At 43.5% G+C, this 15,204-nt stretch overlaps 1 long non-coding RNA gene across 1 annotated transcript in view; it reads left to right on the plus strand.

Moving 5' to 3' along the window:
- The window catches only part of LOC118312319, a 209,990-nt gene extending 195,562 nt beyond the window's left edge, over positions 1–14,428 (plus strand). The window contains exon 10 of the long non-coding RNA XR_004794205.2: positions 14,273–14,428. This is a non-coding gene — a long non-coding RNA (uncharacterized LOC118312319). The remainder of the gene's footprint in view (positions 1–14,272) is intronic.
- Positions 14,429–15,204: the final 776 nt, after the last annotated feature.

Here is a 15,204-nt window from a genome sequence, read left to right on the forward strand (position 1 = left end):
CCGCGGCAGGCCGGTGCCAAGCTCTTTGAAAACCAATCAGTTTTCGGTTCTCAGATCACTATCCGCTCCTTAGTCTCTCCTCGCTCGCTCCTCTTAGATCGGCAGCTCGCGTCGCAGGCTTGGGGGGGTGAACAAAAAAAAAAAAGGGAGAAAAAAGAAAGAGGCTGGTGGTTTGGTCACCCGGCAATGCAGCCAGCTGGCGTTGGATCAACACCCACCAAATCCAGCAGGCACCTGTTGGGAGCCTGCAAGGTGCAGCACACTGCAAAAAATAGATGAACCTCACAAGGCATAGCTTCATGCCCTGACAAGAAATGAAAAATCTGCCCAGTGCAAAAAGATAATTACATATCATACCACACAGCAATCACCAGTCCAGGATTGATTGATTTTTATGGGTCGTAATGTGCGCGTGTGTTCTTCTCCCTGCCACTGTGTGTTCCTCTCACTGATGTCAGAGATATGAACCTCTCTACACGGGCACTTTTTTGCTCGTCTCCATCTTCATGTTCCACGGAGTCTCATGTGGCATCTGCACTTTGTGATTATTTCCTGCTGTGAGTAGGTCTCCATTTTCTCTGTGTGTGGCATTGTGGGAAAAGAGCGATGCTGATGTACATGTATAAATTTGAGGCATATATATTTGAACAAACCATCTGAAGATGCAATATCGTCAGTTTAGTTCTTGTCTCATGTTAGATTGTGACACTTTTTCTTAACAATCTTTAAACTGGGGAATAAGACCAGATTAAGGAACATTTATCACATTTGAAAACCTAAAAATCTCAAACGTTTACAATGTTAAATATGTAGAATAATATCAAACACCGTAAAGACGTTCGTAGTATACCCTTGTGCGGAAACGGAGAAGAAGGGAGAGACTGGGGGGAAGAGATAGAGCGTTAGAGGGAGAGTTTGACCGCAGTGACCAGGGGAATTAGAGAGGGAGAGCTTATCCCTGCGTCGGTATCAACATGTGTAAGCCCAACGCTCCATTTCAACCCCAGAAACCTGCCGTCCAATCCATCAAAACACGACTCCCATCGACATAAAACCTCCCTCCCTGCCTGTATTTGTCTTCCTAATTAATTACTTCACATGCCACAGTATGTTTTTCAAATGATAGATGATGGAAAATTATAGCTGCGGTATCCCAGGCACAGCCGGTGGTAGATTTGTGCAGTCAGCTCCCAGCCTGCATTACCTGAGTAGATCTGGCAGGAAGCCTGAGCACTCAAACAGGACAGGACAGATTTGATATTTGGCGTGTAAGAGGCTTTTTTTTCTCTCTCTCTCTCTAATGTTTCTAATGCCGGATTTAGTAGGTATGCACAGTCTGTTGTGTTCACCTACGTGATATTATCCAACAAGGACACGTTGCAAAGGAAAAATACAGTTGGGTGTCCAGGAAATACCATCATGAATAAGTAGGTCACTTCCTCAATAAAATACTCATGATTTCTGATTGAAGGCTCTGCAAAATATGAATTGTATTTTCTATTGATTATTATTATTTATTTTTCGATTGTTGAAATCAGTGTCTGGTCTTTTTTCAAAATGGAAAGAAATGTGTTTTACAAAGACATATATCAGCAACTCCTCACACTTCAGAGGATGTATCCGCAGATGGTTTGGTTATTTTTGCATGATAAAAGATGTTTAATCAATCACTATTGATGTAATCATTGAGTGGACTTTATCATTTCAGTTTATTTCTCCAAACACAACCTGACATGAAATCCCTACAATGTTAGTATATTTGTACGATTAAAGTTAATTGCCTCGTATTCTGGGGGTTTGATCAATATGTTCTTCACCTTTCAGTCAAGATGATTTCAACTTTGTATAAAAAATATTTCCTGCGACCCATTGATTTTGAAAAAAGAGTAACCTATCCACAGTGCAGTTACAGTAGTAATAAACAAACAAATTGACAAGAGCCTCACTCTCTTTTTTTACTTTTTGATCGCCGTAGCGCCTAAGGCCAGTTTTTTTGATCCAGATTCTGGGCCTTTGATTCACAGCGCTGTCCGGTTTAAATAATGCAGGGGTGTTTGTGGGTGGTTCGCCCCCCGCCTCAGGGTCCATCCCGACCGCCCCTCCTCCTGAAGAAGGCCCGCTTCCTCAGCAGCGATGTTGAAATGGCCAGGGCTGGACAGGAAACGCTTGCCATGAGAGAAAGTTGTGATGGGAAGACTGGGAGCAGTGGGGGTGTGAGAGAGAGGAAGTGAAGTGAAGAGAGAGAGAGAAAAAAAAGAAAGTTTGCTCTGTTTCATGCTGTGAGCACAAAAGAGCATATTAAACACTGAAGTTTATCAGTCCACATTAAGTCTTGAATTCACAGCTTTTTTAATCTCTTCGCATCTAAAAACCACCCCCCACCTCCACCGCCGTCTCCACATTTCCTCCTGCTAAAACAGTGAAATGAGATCCAGCCCGTGCCGTTGACTCTCATGTTGAAAACACCAAGACACATTATAAAAAATTAATTACTCCTCCACCACCCCCCGCCCCTCCTCATTTCCATATGATTCCCTTTAAAAAATGTAAAATTCATTTAAAGTAAGTGGTGACGTTGTCTTTGAAGATCACAACAACTAACATGGATCAAAGCGGAGGTTCCGTACCGATGAGGGCCTGATTAGCATAATGAAATTAACTTGGAGACAAGAATCTCTAATAGGTGCAACAAAAAAAGGCATTAACAATATTTAAGGAAAGTGCTGTTTGTGCTCGTAATACAACAATTATGGAACTTGTTTTCAATTAACACTTTGTTGATTAACTTCTTTTTTTTTTCATACACATCTCGTATCAAGACCCCTTCTCATTTTGGAAGCGTTTTTCCCCCCTCTTCCTCTTTCCCTTTGACTTTTCAAATTTACACACATGATGCTTCTTAGCTGTATTGTTTTTCCTAAATCGGGCCATGAAATCCCTGTGAATTTGCATATTCACAGTAATAATTGCAAAGCTGGCAGATAGTTGTGCTATAATTGCAAACTAATGACTGTAAAAATTTAATTGTGAACTCCCGAGATATTGAGATTTTCTTTTTTTCCGTGTGCGTTTTCAACAGTACCTAATTTGAATGACAGCTCCAGCAGGTTAAAAAAAAAGCTGGTTATCGGGAAATGTTCCTTTGAAGTCACTATTAACCAGAGTCACGGTGTCTTTACTGCCGCAGCGTGTGTTCTGTGTACTATAACATCCTGTATGAGCTTTCTGAGCTTGTCGTTTCAGCCCGAAAGGCTTTAGTGCATCCTCCTCTTCCTGTGAGCAAACATGCACGGTGTGGAAAAACAGACGGGATCAAATTAAAGCTGCAGAAATACCTGAAAGCGTTGAGGTCCCAGTGCAGACGAAAGGATAAATGAGTGCTAGGTGCTTTTGTGGGTGGATTTCTCACATTTGTGCATATGCTTTAATTTAATTCCTTAACTGTCTTTGGTTTTATATAATGACAGCAGATGATCAGAAGTTTCACATTTCTGTTAAAACTCACGCAGATTCCGTCGGACAAGCTAACGTGACATGCTCACCGTTGTCACGGCGAGTATCTGACAGTGCTGGGCTGCAAAGAATTTGAAATGCACTGTGGGAGACCACCGAATAACCAAAAGTATTTCTGTGAATCTGAAATAACAGTCAAAATCTGTATTCCGTTATGAGAGTGATTGCCTGAGCAGATCTGCACAGAAATCACATTGGCAATAGGTGAGTGCTACGTTAACGTGTTCAGTCTTCATCAGCCAAACAAATTAACACCAATTAGACATTTTTCTCAATAACCTCGTTTCATCCACATGGATGTGGATGAGAAATTATGATAACCTCCTAGATGAAGTCCAGTGAAGTCCACATGAGCCCTTTTGCAAACCTGCTGAGTATCGTATCGGACACCACACCGGACTTCACAGGTATGCACTCGCGAGTCTTATGGGTTTACAGAAACCAGGGACCAGCTACAACGCTCACGCTCCCACACTCTCGGACCTTGTAAGTCCTTGAGAGCCCACGGGGTTGTCCTACTGTGAAATTGCTGCCCCAATTTCTCAGCCATTACACATTCCTGCACTCAGCTACTCAGTATATGTTGATCAAACAGGTGATGTACATTAAAGTCCGTAAGGGGTTCAGTGCTTAGTGCTCAGGGTGGACTCGTGGATTGTCTTCCTGCTGCACAGGAGGTTATATATTTAATGCTTGTTAAGAGAAGTTGTTCAAATGAGCTGCAAGGACGACCACCTACAGAAAGGAATAAAATAGGAAACAAAATTTAAAAAAGGAGTAAAATGGCAGAGGATAGAGAATAAAATAGAAAACAGAATCAATTATTTTCCAGTACACTCCTTCAGGTCAACTGAGAATTGGATTGTGTAAAAGCAGAATGTGATCGCACCATTGTCAATGAGTTTGTCCACATACTGCGCATGTATTTTCTTTTGTAGTCTTTGTGCTGTTTAGTTTGCAATCTGACCAGTCGCTCATTTCTGGGAGTCGAGCGTATCCCCCCGTCTCAACTGATAGAGAAAAGAGCACTGTCCTCTTTAGGTCTGGCAGTAATTGAAATAAATTACAAGAGCACAGCATCGTTGTTATCTGTGGTTCGTTAGCAGCACCTCCCTCCCTCTCAGGGAGCGCAGAGATTCAGGGAGGAGAAGGAGGAGGAAGAGGAGGAGGACCACGACAGCGAGGTTTCAGTGACCCAGATTTAGTCTCAAAACATAAATAAATTAACAGCCCCCCTCCCCAAACACACACACACACACACACTTGGGCACTTGGGCACATTATATACCTCATGCATGTATTCAGTTAATTGATTAGCAGAAAATTGACAAGGATTTGCTGCATTTCTCTCTTTAAAATGAATAACGCATCAAAAGAATTGAATGCAATTTGGTGTCGTCCTGCAGCTTGGACACAGGGAATCCCGCACTCGTCATCTTTGGCACTGGAAGATTCATAAGCCAGGTAATGGCATATTAGGAAAAAATAAACTAATAAATACATTACTTATAAATTCGTCTAAAAATCAAATCCTCTACAATCCCTGGAACTTAACAAGTAGCAAACTGCAAGTCTGTAAAGTCCCTATCGCTCACATTTATGTCTTGGTTGCACCATGTGGTGTATCATCAACAATACTCGGGATTTGCATTGTCAAAATTTGAAGGAATTTGTTGTTTGGCCCCTGTTGACCACCAATATACTCTGCAGCTATCATAAGGATCACAAGTTTAGGCAACAGGGGACTTGTCTCAGTTGATATTGTAGTTTCATGCTGTAGATTCCTCAAAAACAAACAAATTGTTATGAAGGTAGTCCATTGCTTTAGGAGGCAAAGGGCAGTTTAATCTGGCTTGTAATCAAACCTCAAGCCTGGCTAACCCTACTGCCATGCTGTCCAACGTAAATGCACTGAAATGTCTCATCCTAGAGGGTGAGTTTGTATTTTTTTGAGACGCCTGTGATTGTTTCTGATGCAGTCGATGCACATGCACCCGTGCAGCCGTCTAATATCTTCCCCTCTGCCCCTGTTTTGTCTGCTACACTCAGGTCTGTTTGGCAAAAGACATCTCGACCTCTTTAACAGCAGTAATATTCCAGAAAACGTGCAACAGCTGGTCTGGTGGCTCTAATGTCTCATCTAGATGAAGAATTGCCCAAATGTGACTCTAAACTGACACCGGCAAACAATCCTCTTCATTCGCACTTGGTTTGTTTAGAGAACGTCTTGAGAAAACAGACTTCTCGTCCTCGGAAAACAGTCATAAAAAACCAACAAAAAAAACCCCGGACGAATCTGAGACTGTGCAGGAGTGACAGTGTTCTTAGGCAGGCCTGTCTGTCGTGGCGGCGTTTTAAGAGCATTCTCTGGCGACTGCCGTGACACTGCCATTCCCATGCCCTGTCGAATTCTTTCCTCAGATCCCAGGCATTTAAAGGGCTCCCTCCCTCCCCTCCACCGCTCAGGATGTAGCCAAAAGTCCACTGACCTATGTGGGAGTGGATATTTTGGAAGGCGGCCCTGGCTCCTTCACTCTCTATTCCTGTCCTCGCACGTTCATTAGCCCGGCCTCGAGAGTCAAAGTGTTTACATGTTGTTATCATTCCTCTCCTATCATTTCTCCTGCCTGTTTTCTCTCTCTCTCTCTTTTTTCCCTCCGCTGAGGGATGTTTTTTTTATTCTAGGTGGGGTCATCCGCTGTAATAAATTCATGTATGTCACATTAGAATCCCTATAATCGCCAAGTAGATAAAATATACATGTGTTTATCCTGGTGAGAATGTTGGACAGGCTCTTTTAAGTCCTGCAAAGTTTCTCTTAAATGGACAACAGCGTGGTAGGAAGCAGTACGCGTTCAGTACTGTACAGTACACGCCGTGGATTTGTAACGTTTGTGCTATACGAGCTGATTGTGGTTGCACCAGCAGAAGAAAGAGTCAAGTATTAAACTGTTAGCTGGTAGAACAGCAATGATCTGAGGTCGGAAAACATGCGTCCTTTCCCCCGAAAACTCAGAACTGTCAATGTTTAGGAAATTAATCTCAGAGACACAAAAAAAACCCACAGTGTTATTGAAAGTAAGACTTAATTTACTTCAACTTTATCATTACTGTCACTGTCCTGAAGGAAATCTGGTCTGCAGCCAGACGTTAAACACGTTCACACGATCACAGCACTTCGTCCCCGAGGACGAGAGGGGAGGGTTGAGGGGCTTTTGAACAGGAGGAGAGAGGAAGTAGGGAGATTTACTTTAATATAATCTTTGTGTTGAATATTTTAAATGTAAGCTCCGAATATTTAGATATTATTTTTTACTGGATTCCATGGTCATCTTGGAAGTCCAGTTATCAGTTGTGAATGTCTCTATATATTGTTTATATGCATGTGTGTACTTCATGGTCATGCCTGGTCTGTGTCTATCAACAACAGTACATAACTGACTTTATGAAAGAAGTCTGCGGTGATTAAACGCCTCTGTTTACAGACCGCCAGAGGTCAAGGTAGAGGAGTAAGTCTGTTTCTGACCAAGTCATTATTTACACAGGGATTTTTTTTTTTTCTGAACCAGGGCTCAGTACTTTCACATTACAGCCCAGCAGAGGAAATAATGACCTGTAGTTGCTCAGCTGTTGGAAGGAAATTGGTGTTTCTTTTCTTTTTCATATTATTACACTCCAAAGCGGCCGTGGTCCGCTCTCACGTCCTTCCTCCCTCCCCCTGCCCCCGGTCGCGTCTCTCCCACACTGCGAGCCCGCAGCCCTGTTACATCACTGGAAATGTTTGCCGCTTTCTTTCTGGAACTCGTGAGCATTTTTCTCACCTTAATTTTGTCCCGCCGCATGCCGTTGCTGTTTTGGAGAAACGTCGTCACCGCAATAATATTGAAGGATTCCTGCCGTGTTGAGCCGGCGTCCCTCTTGTATTCCTCCAGTGGCCGGCGGATTCAGAGGGAAGATCTCGTGAGAAGAAAGAAGTCGGGTGGTTGTTAGAAGTGAAGAGAACCCAGGGCCCAAGGAAACTAATCAACGTATTACTTGTGTCACACCGACTTAAATCAACTCTTCTTGAAGCCCGTAGATATTCCTTCCGTCTTTGAGTGTTGTCCTGCGAGACCTGTGAAATATTTAAACTATTTCGGCTACCTGCTGTTTTAGTAGGTATAAAGCAAGAAGTGGAAAGTTTGCCTTTCATGTGTTTCTGACGGACCGTCTCTTGCTCAGCGGAACAAATGCTCCGCATATCAGGCGCGCGGCGGACATGACTTTTCATCGCCATTAATCAAAATGAATAAACATGCATAATTGCAAAGAGCGGGAGAAGTAAGAGGAATTCAGAGGGAATTTTCAATGCCCTATGAAGTATTAAAACGAGGCTTGGCCTATTTTTTTTTTTCTTTTTCACCTAACCCTACTTTCCCACCTAGCTTTCTGCCGACTGCTCAGACGTGTATATCTCTGGTTTTCATCACACGTGCTTCTCTCAAACACACAAACCATTAGAACAAAATATTTACTTTTTCCACAGACGTATTCCCATACTTTCTCCGAACTTTGATATTCCCTTTGATTTCCAGCACGCCCCTCCCTCCCCTTTTTTGTAGAAGTTTAAGAAATCTGTGGGTTTGATGTGATTTTTCCCGCCTTTGTACATCATAGGCAAACATGAAAAAAAGAAGAAAAAAAAGTGCATTAACAGACAGGCAACGAGCTCAGGCAACAGTGGGGAGCGAAGATTGACGTGTTTTTTTATTTTGACAGCACTCACCCTCCCTGCCCTTGGTTTATGATCATAAATAGTGCATGATGCTTATTAGGAGGCTGCTGCCATGTTCCCAGCTATCGAGTGTGTTGCTTGCCGGTGTTAGCAGACAATTTGCCAGTACATATGTGAGACATTATTAGCGTTTCCCTTTTATCCTGTGCCTCACTCTCTCCTCTCTGTCTCTTCTTGCAGTCCTGTGCCATCCATGCAGAGCACTCTGGGATAGGTTGTACTCACCGATTCTGCACGCTGTTTGTCATACGGCTAAATTTGATGGGAAAGGCACATAATTTGCCTCTTCTTAGATTAAATCTAACTAATGTGATTATGTGGCGCAAACACCGGAGTACATGTAAGCGCACAAGCACACAAAAGCGTGTATGATGACAGAATTTCAAGATGTTTCATCTAGCGGAGAGAGAGAGAGAGAGAGAGAGAGAAAAAAAGAGAAGAGGACGGTGCTTTTAATGCTGCATGGAGCAACATCTGGCTCCAATTACCCATTGTGAGGTAGGTGCTCTATTATAAAAGGAAACTCAAAGGATTTCCTCTCTTAAAATACACGTTATCCCTTAATTCCTGCCTAAATTACCACTTAAGCAAGGCCTGTAATTCATAAAGCCTGGTAGTCCAGGTCTGTGTCCGTGCTGGCTGCAGGGGAAACTAAACTCTGTGTCACCTTGACCGTGGAGGTAGCCGTCCTTGGAGAGCGGTGGCAGAGAGTGACATGGTCAGGGCGAAGCGACTTGGAGAAAGAGATTAGTGGCACGGTCGCACCTCTCCTCCCCTCAGATAGCGCCCCGCCGGAGTGGCGCGAGAGGTGAGGAGGGACATAATGGCCGATGGACCCCCTCTAAAAGGATGTTTCGCGAGAGGTGGGAGAGGAGGTGGGGATGGTGCGAGGGCTCCGCGGTCCCGGGGGATAGATTTGCGAGTGGAGATAGTCCGATTCACCTCTCCCTGACACTGACGCCAGGGGCTCCGGGCGAGCAGTCAGCCCGTGGTCAAGGCGAGTACGACCCCGACCACCACACCAGCCCCCCCCCCCCCCCCCCCCCCCCAAGCCTCCAACACATACTGACTCTCAGAAACACACACGCGCGGAGAAAGTACAGGTCCGGGAAGAGAGGTAATTTAGTGCTCGGTTGTCTCCCGGGGCCCACTTTTGTGGTGCCAGCACCGGTGTCGCCGGGTCAGAGCTGGAGTCCTCCGCTGAAGCTTTCAGAGTCGATTAACAGAGAACAGTGGCCTGCCTGGCACGGCATGGTCACAGGCAGGCGGCTCGCCTTTAAGTAAAGGATTAACAGCCCCAGCTAGAAGCACACACATGCTGGACAAAAGGACCTTGAATAACAAAGTTAGGACCACCTCAGCACTGCGTTGTCTCGGCTATAGACAACATGTAACAAAATATGAATGGACAAATTTGCTGCCCAAACCCATGAGGTCTGATAGTCCCCCCTTCAAGCTTTATTTCTGATTCAACAAATTTGATTTCATACAACGTGGGTCTTAGTTTGATCACCTTGGCCGTCACTTCTGTCTGCAATAGTAACTCTCTGCTCCGAAGTTCATGCTGAGATCCGGGGCACAGTGACCTGGCGAGCTCTCGGTTATAAATATCTGTATACTGTAACCACGGTTATTTTTTTTTTTTCACAGTTGTCATCCGTATTGAGGGATTATCAATATTTCTTGTGTGCTCACTTTCGGTTTTGCCTCAAAATGAAGTGGTTTGGAAAAACACATGTAAGCTTTAGTTGACAACTTCAGTTGGCTAGTTTCCAGTCTATACAGCTGTCTGACTGTGCATGCTTCTCCTGTAGAGACCCCCCCCCCAGACTGAGAGCGATGTTGTCATTATACTAAATCTTCTGGGGAAATTGAGAATTTTACTTTCCTAATAAAAAAACAACAACAAAAAACCCCTAACTTTACCTATCTGTTTCCCTCTTATCCAATACCCTGCATATTTTAGGAATATAGGTCTATGAAGGTAGCATCAGTGAAAATGTAATACTTACAGTTTCACATAAATAGACATTTTCTTTATTTAACATGGATTTATAGTCTGCAGTCTTCTGTCATTGGTGTCAGTGCTCATGTAAAAGTTATATACGAAAAGCCTGGCTCCTCTGAGCAACACAGACAAGGGGAGAGATAACATCTTTTCCTTGAATAACTGTACTTTTCAGAGGAAGGGAAAATTAACCATAACCCTCAAATGCTGCTCTTCGCCTGGATTTTTCAAACCAGAAAGTGTTGAACGCTCTGTTAACATTTTTTTCCGACCTGGAATTTTACTGACCCAGGAGTCCTGACTGAGCAGGTATTGGCACACCGCAGCCTGATTTCACAAGGCTTCGGGTGGATTTTTAATTTGTGGAAACATCAGTCTGAACCTATAGTCCAGCAACCACGAGGGAACATCGTCTCCAGCAATCCGCCCCAACCCTGTTATTAAGTGGTAATTCAAACAACTCATTTTTTCATCAGGAACTGCCCAGAAAGCACCAGGTTCTTGGAGTTTCACTTCTTCAAGTAGAGTTACACAACCTGTATTTTGTCTGCGAGTGATTCAGTGCATAGGCGGTGAAATGTACGTTCTTTATCTGTTATGCTAACTCATTGCACGGCCTTGTTCCACATTCCCCGTCTGTAAGATTTGATTTGAGGGGATCTAGGTGCAACATTTTGAATGTGATTCAGTAACCCTGGTTCTTGGAACGAGCCCACGACACTGGTGTCGTGCTGTTTTATTCGGCCACCCCCCAAAAAGAATTCAGAGCTCTCGAGCCTTATTACAACCTGAACAGCGGCGTTTCGTCGACAAAACGAGTATCGTCCTCTAAATCCCTTGCTTTTATGTCTTAATCTTTTAGTAATCTTTTCTGATGTCCGTCTTTTTATGTGATGCTTTTACGTTTCCTGCTTTGTTTTTATGTTGCTTGCTTTTCCTTACATTACTCTTTAATAAAGTCTCATATTTTTCACTGCCTGTTTGCTGAAGTGCTGCTGCACTGGTGCTCCAGCTCGAATCCAACAGCTTTTTTATTTTATACAGACTTGAAACATTTAATCGAGTAAATTTCTCATGGAAATTTACAGCTCTTCCTTGACTATTGTGTATCGATACCTTTACTCCCAGAGATTATATTAAGAAAATAACATTTAACTTAGTCATAATCAGCAACACTAAAATATAACAATGGGGTTTTTCATGTTACCATGGTATTTCTGTTGTTTTCAAAGGGATTAAAGTGTTTCAGCCACTGTGCGATACTGATTTTATTCAGCGATGCAAAATTTCAGAAATGATTCTCTTTAATGTTAAAGCAGGATGTTTGCAGCACAAAGAGGAGCCTTTTACAATGGCTACCAGTCTATTATCAAAATTGCAGTCCTTCTATTTTCCTCTAAAGTTTTATTCAGATGCGCATTAAAGGTACACCATAAACTAAACTTTCCAAGTGGTGCGCAGATAAGCATTAACTTCAAATTTGATTCATCTACGTCTTCACCTTTTATAGTAAACACAGCGTGTTGCTGCATCTGTGAGACGCGACAAATGTGAGGATATCTTAACGGGGAGAAAAGACAGCGCAGGTCGCTGGAAGTCGCTGGTAATGTAACACAAACACAGGGGGGGAAACAGACTATTTCTGAAGGTAGTCATCCATCAAACACTGAGGAGAGTGTCCAGTTGGTGGCTCCAGCAGGCTTAGAATAGCCTTTTGTTCAAACACCTTTAATAATTAAACACCTACTCAACCCCTCAGGCTTCACAAGATTGAAGACCATCGCGTGGGGAGAAAAAAAATCCCCTTCCCCTCCCGTCGCTGTCGTAACCTGCAGAGCTTGGCCGAGATGAGGTGCGCTGTATCACCTAATGCCTTTTCCTTTCGCTCGCCAAACCCCCTCTGACTCCTTTAGTAGACTCATAAAAGGGGAATACTTGAAATACATCTGTCTCTCTAGCTGTGCAACACACATCTTGTGGCACGTCTCAATGCAGTTCGTACATCAGAACTACCTTTAGACTGGTGTGAGCACCTGAGGTCAGCCACGGTGTCAGAAGGACAATATTTTGTGTCAGCAATCAGTCTCTTGGCATTCAACCTATTTTGTGTCACAATAAATTGAGTCGTCCCACATTTAGACGTCAATGGAAACTGAAACTCCCTAGTTTCTTTCACTCTTCAGAAAAAGTTCCTAATACAGTAGTTATACAATTTCACCGCAGTAATACCCCACTTAAAGGCCCAAACCGGAATCATGTCCCCTCTTCCACAAGCTTCTATAACTTGGTTTCTTGCATCACAAGAAAAGTGAAGAACAATGAGTTAACATAATGTCTCTGGATCTATTTCTGTGTTATGGAGGCTTTTGTTGCCTGTTGTGTCTCTTCTCCCTCCTCATTTCCTCTAATCTCTAAAGACATAGAATACCAATACAAAAAGTGTAAAATAGAGACAAACCAAACAAAACCCCAAAAAAGCCAATCTCCCCAAAAGCATCAGTCGAGTAACACCTATTAATTAATCTATATGTATTGGAGAAATTGCTTAACAACTATTCAATTTAAAATGCATAAGTTATTTTCCTGAACAGATCACATGCTCAAGAGTGTAGTTTTGCTTCCTGCCACATACACAGCTTGCTCCTGATCCCGTGGGACTAAATAATGACTAATGCAAAAGAAAGGGCGGGGGGGGGGGGGGGGTTTCTGCAGATATCCTGAGAACAAGCACCTGAGAGAGAACAGCTGTCTTGTAAAAGGTCAGTCTCCCACTGTCCCTCGGTCTCCCTCTCTCCATTTCCGGCCTCTCGACTTCAAGACCCCCCCTTTCTCCTTCCCACCCCCACCCGTTTGACTCCAAAGTCAAGTATTTTGTCTTTTTTCTCACACACACTGCTCTCACTCCCTTTGCGCAGCACCTAGAGGATTCTTGGCAGAGCCTGACCACCTTGTAATCCCATGCAGGGAAAAAAAAAAATGTGAGTGGGTGGATAAATGCACTGCTCTCTGGTTTATAAAACTTCCCTGCGAGTGGATATATATGGGTCTCTTGAGGTGTTTGTTTTTCCCGAGTGTAGTGTAGCTATCATCATAACGCACATGTGGACGACCCCCCCTCCCCCAAACACACACACACACACACACACACAAACAAGCACTTGTAAACACTGACAAATAGTCCCAAAAAGGCAAAAAACAAACACAAATCGCATTGGTTACATTTGGGCAGTTTGGTCGAGACATTTTCTCATAACCTGCTCCACACAAAAGAGGCTGCTGCAATTTTGCAGACAAACAAACAATGTTTGGAGTGATCGCTTTCAATGAATTCCCCACTCACATATTTGAGCGTTAATATTTATCACAAAATCGCCGTGGCCGCCAGACCGACTAAACAAATACCAGGCGTCCACGTCTCTTATACCAACATACGTGCAAAAACCAACAGTAAACACACACACACACACACACATAAACAGAGTCACTGCTGTGTCACTCAAGGCAGCCACAAAACCAAACTTTCAATAAGGTAGAAGTGTTTTTGCAGAACCCTTACTTGAAGCTGTAAGACGCAGTGCTCTCACATGAGCATGATAAATAAACGACATCCATTCCAAAGTATTCTTGTCCGTGTTTGGGCTGAAACTCCCCAGTCCGTCTAAAGTGGTGGGTTCAATGTTACCGGGGACATGTTGGGGCGTCAATCATGTCCCGTGGGCGGGCCTTATGGGTGTGGTCAGTAGTGCACTTGTTGTGTTTATCAAGGTGATGCTCGTGGTGGTAAAAACTGCAATGCGGGAGAAGAGGAAGAAAACCAACTCTGAGTCCAATCCCACACTACTTACTGTATTAGAAATATACTGTATATGTAATATACGCTCTATGCATGCCCAAAAGAATGTGGACACGCGTACTGTACATGAAACCATGGACATAAATCTGTTGCTATAATAGCCACCATCTCTCTATGGTTTCAGGCTCTCCGCCAGCATTTGGAGCCTCCATGGCTACAGGGATTTGCTCCTCAGCCACAAGTGATGCAGTGCTGATGTTGGGTGATGAGGCCTGGCTCGCCGCTGCAGTTCGTTTCAGTTCATCACAGAGGTGTCGGATGGGGTTGAGGTCAGCGCTCTTTGCAGGCAAGTCAAATTTCTTTTCTTGTTCATGGCTTTGTACATGGAAAAGGCCCTCCTCAACTGCCATAATGTTAGGAGCATGCTTTAGAGATCCCGGAGCTGCCACTGGTGTTACACTTTGCAAAAGTAAAACTGTATGTGTAATTGATGTAGTATTTTATATGTTGTTTCAATAGCACCTCCAAATACCAAGCAGTTTCTCTACATACTGACATGTTCACTATTCAAAACTTTCTTAGAATTGGCTCTAAGTGTGAAAATGGGCTGTCAGACTTCCATGATTTCAATTCTGACCTCTGACATTCGACCTATTGGTTAGAGCCTTTGATGTTTTCAAGGAATTGAACGCAGCAATTATGAGCCACAGGTTTTTTTTTTTATTTTTTCATCAGCTGCCTCTGCATCTTCTCTGTTCTCTATTCTCCACCGGAGTGCGTTTGTTTGCGTCATGATTACATATGTTGTGAGGAAGTCATGTGCCCTGCACAAAACATGTCATTCAGAATGTGCGCATTCGGACTTCAATCGGGAGCTTTCAACTTACTTTCATGCTCCGGGCATGTGTGTATATGTGTGTGTACTGTATTTGTGCATCTTTGCATGTGTGTGTGTGTGTGTGTGTGTGTGTGTGTGTGTGTGTGTGTGTGTGTGTGTGTGTGTGTGCATATGGCCTAAATATCAAAAGCAGTCCGTGTATGAGCTCCCGGGTGGCTGAGAGCAGGTCTCAGTGCTCCGACTTGATGAAGTGCTCTGTAAGTCTCTCTGCTGTGAAG

Source organism: Scophthalmus maximus, chromosome 1 (assembly GCF_022379125.1).
Source record: "Scophthalmus maximus strain ysfricsl-2021 chromosome 1, ASM2237912v1, whole genome shotgun sequence".
NCBI lineage: Eukaryota > Metazoa > Chordata > Actinopteri > Pleuronectiformes > Scophthalmidae > Scophthalmus > Scophthalmus maximus.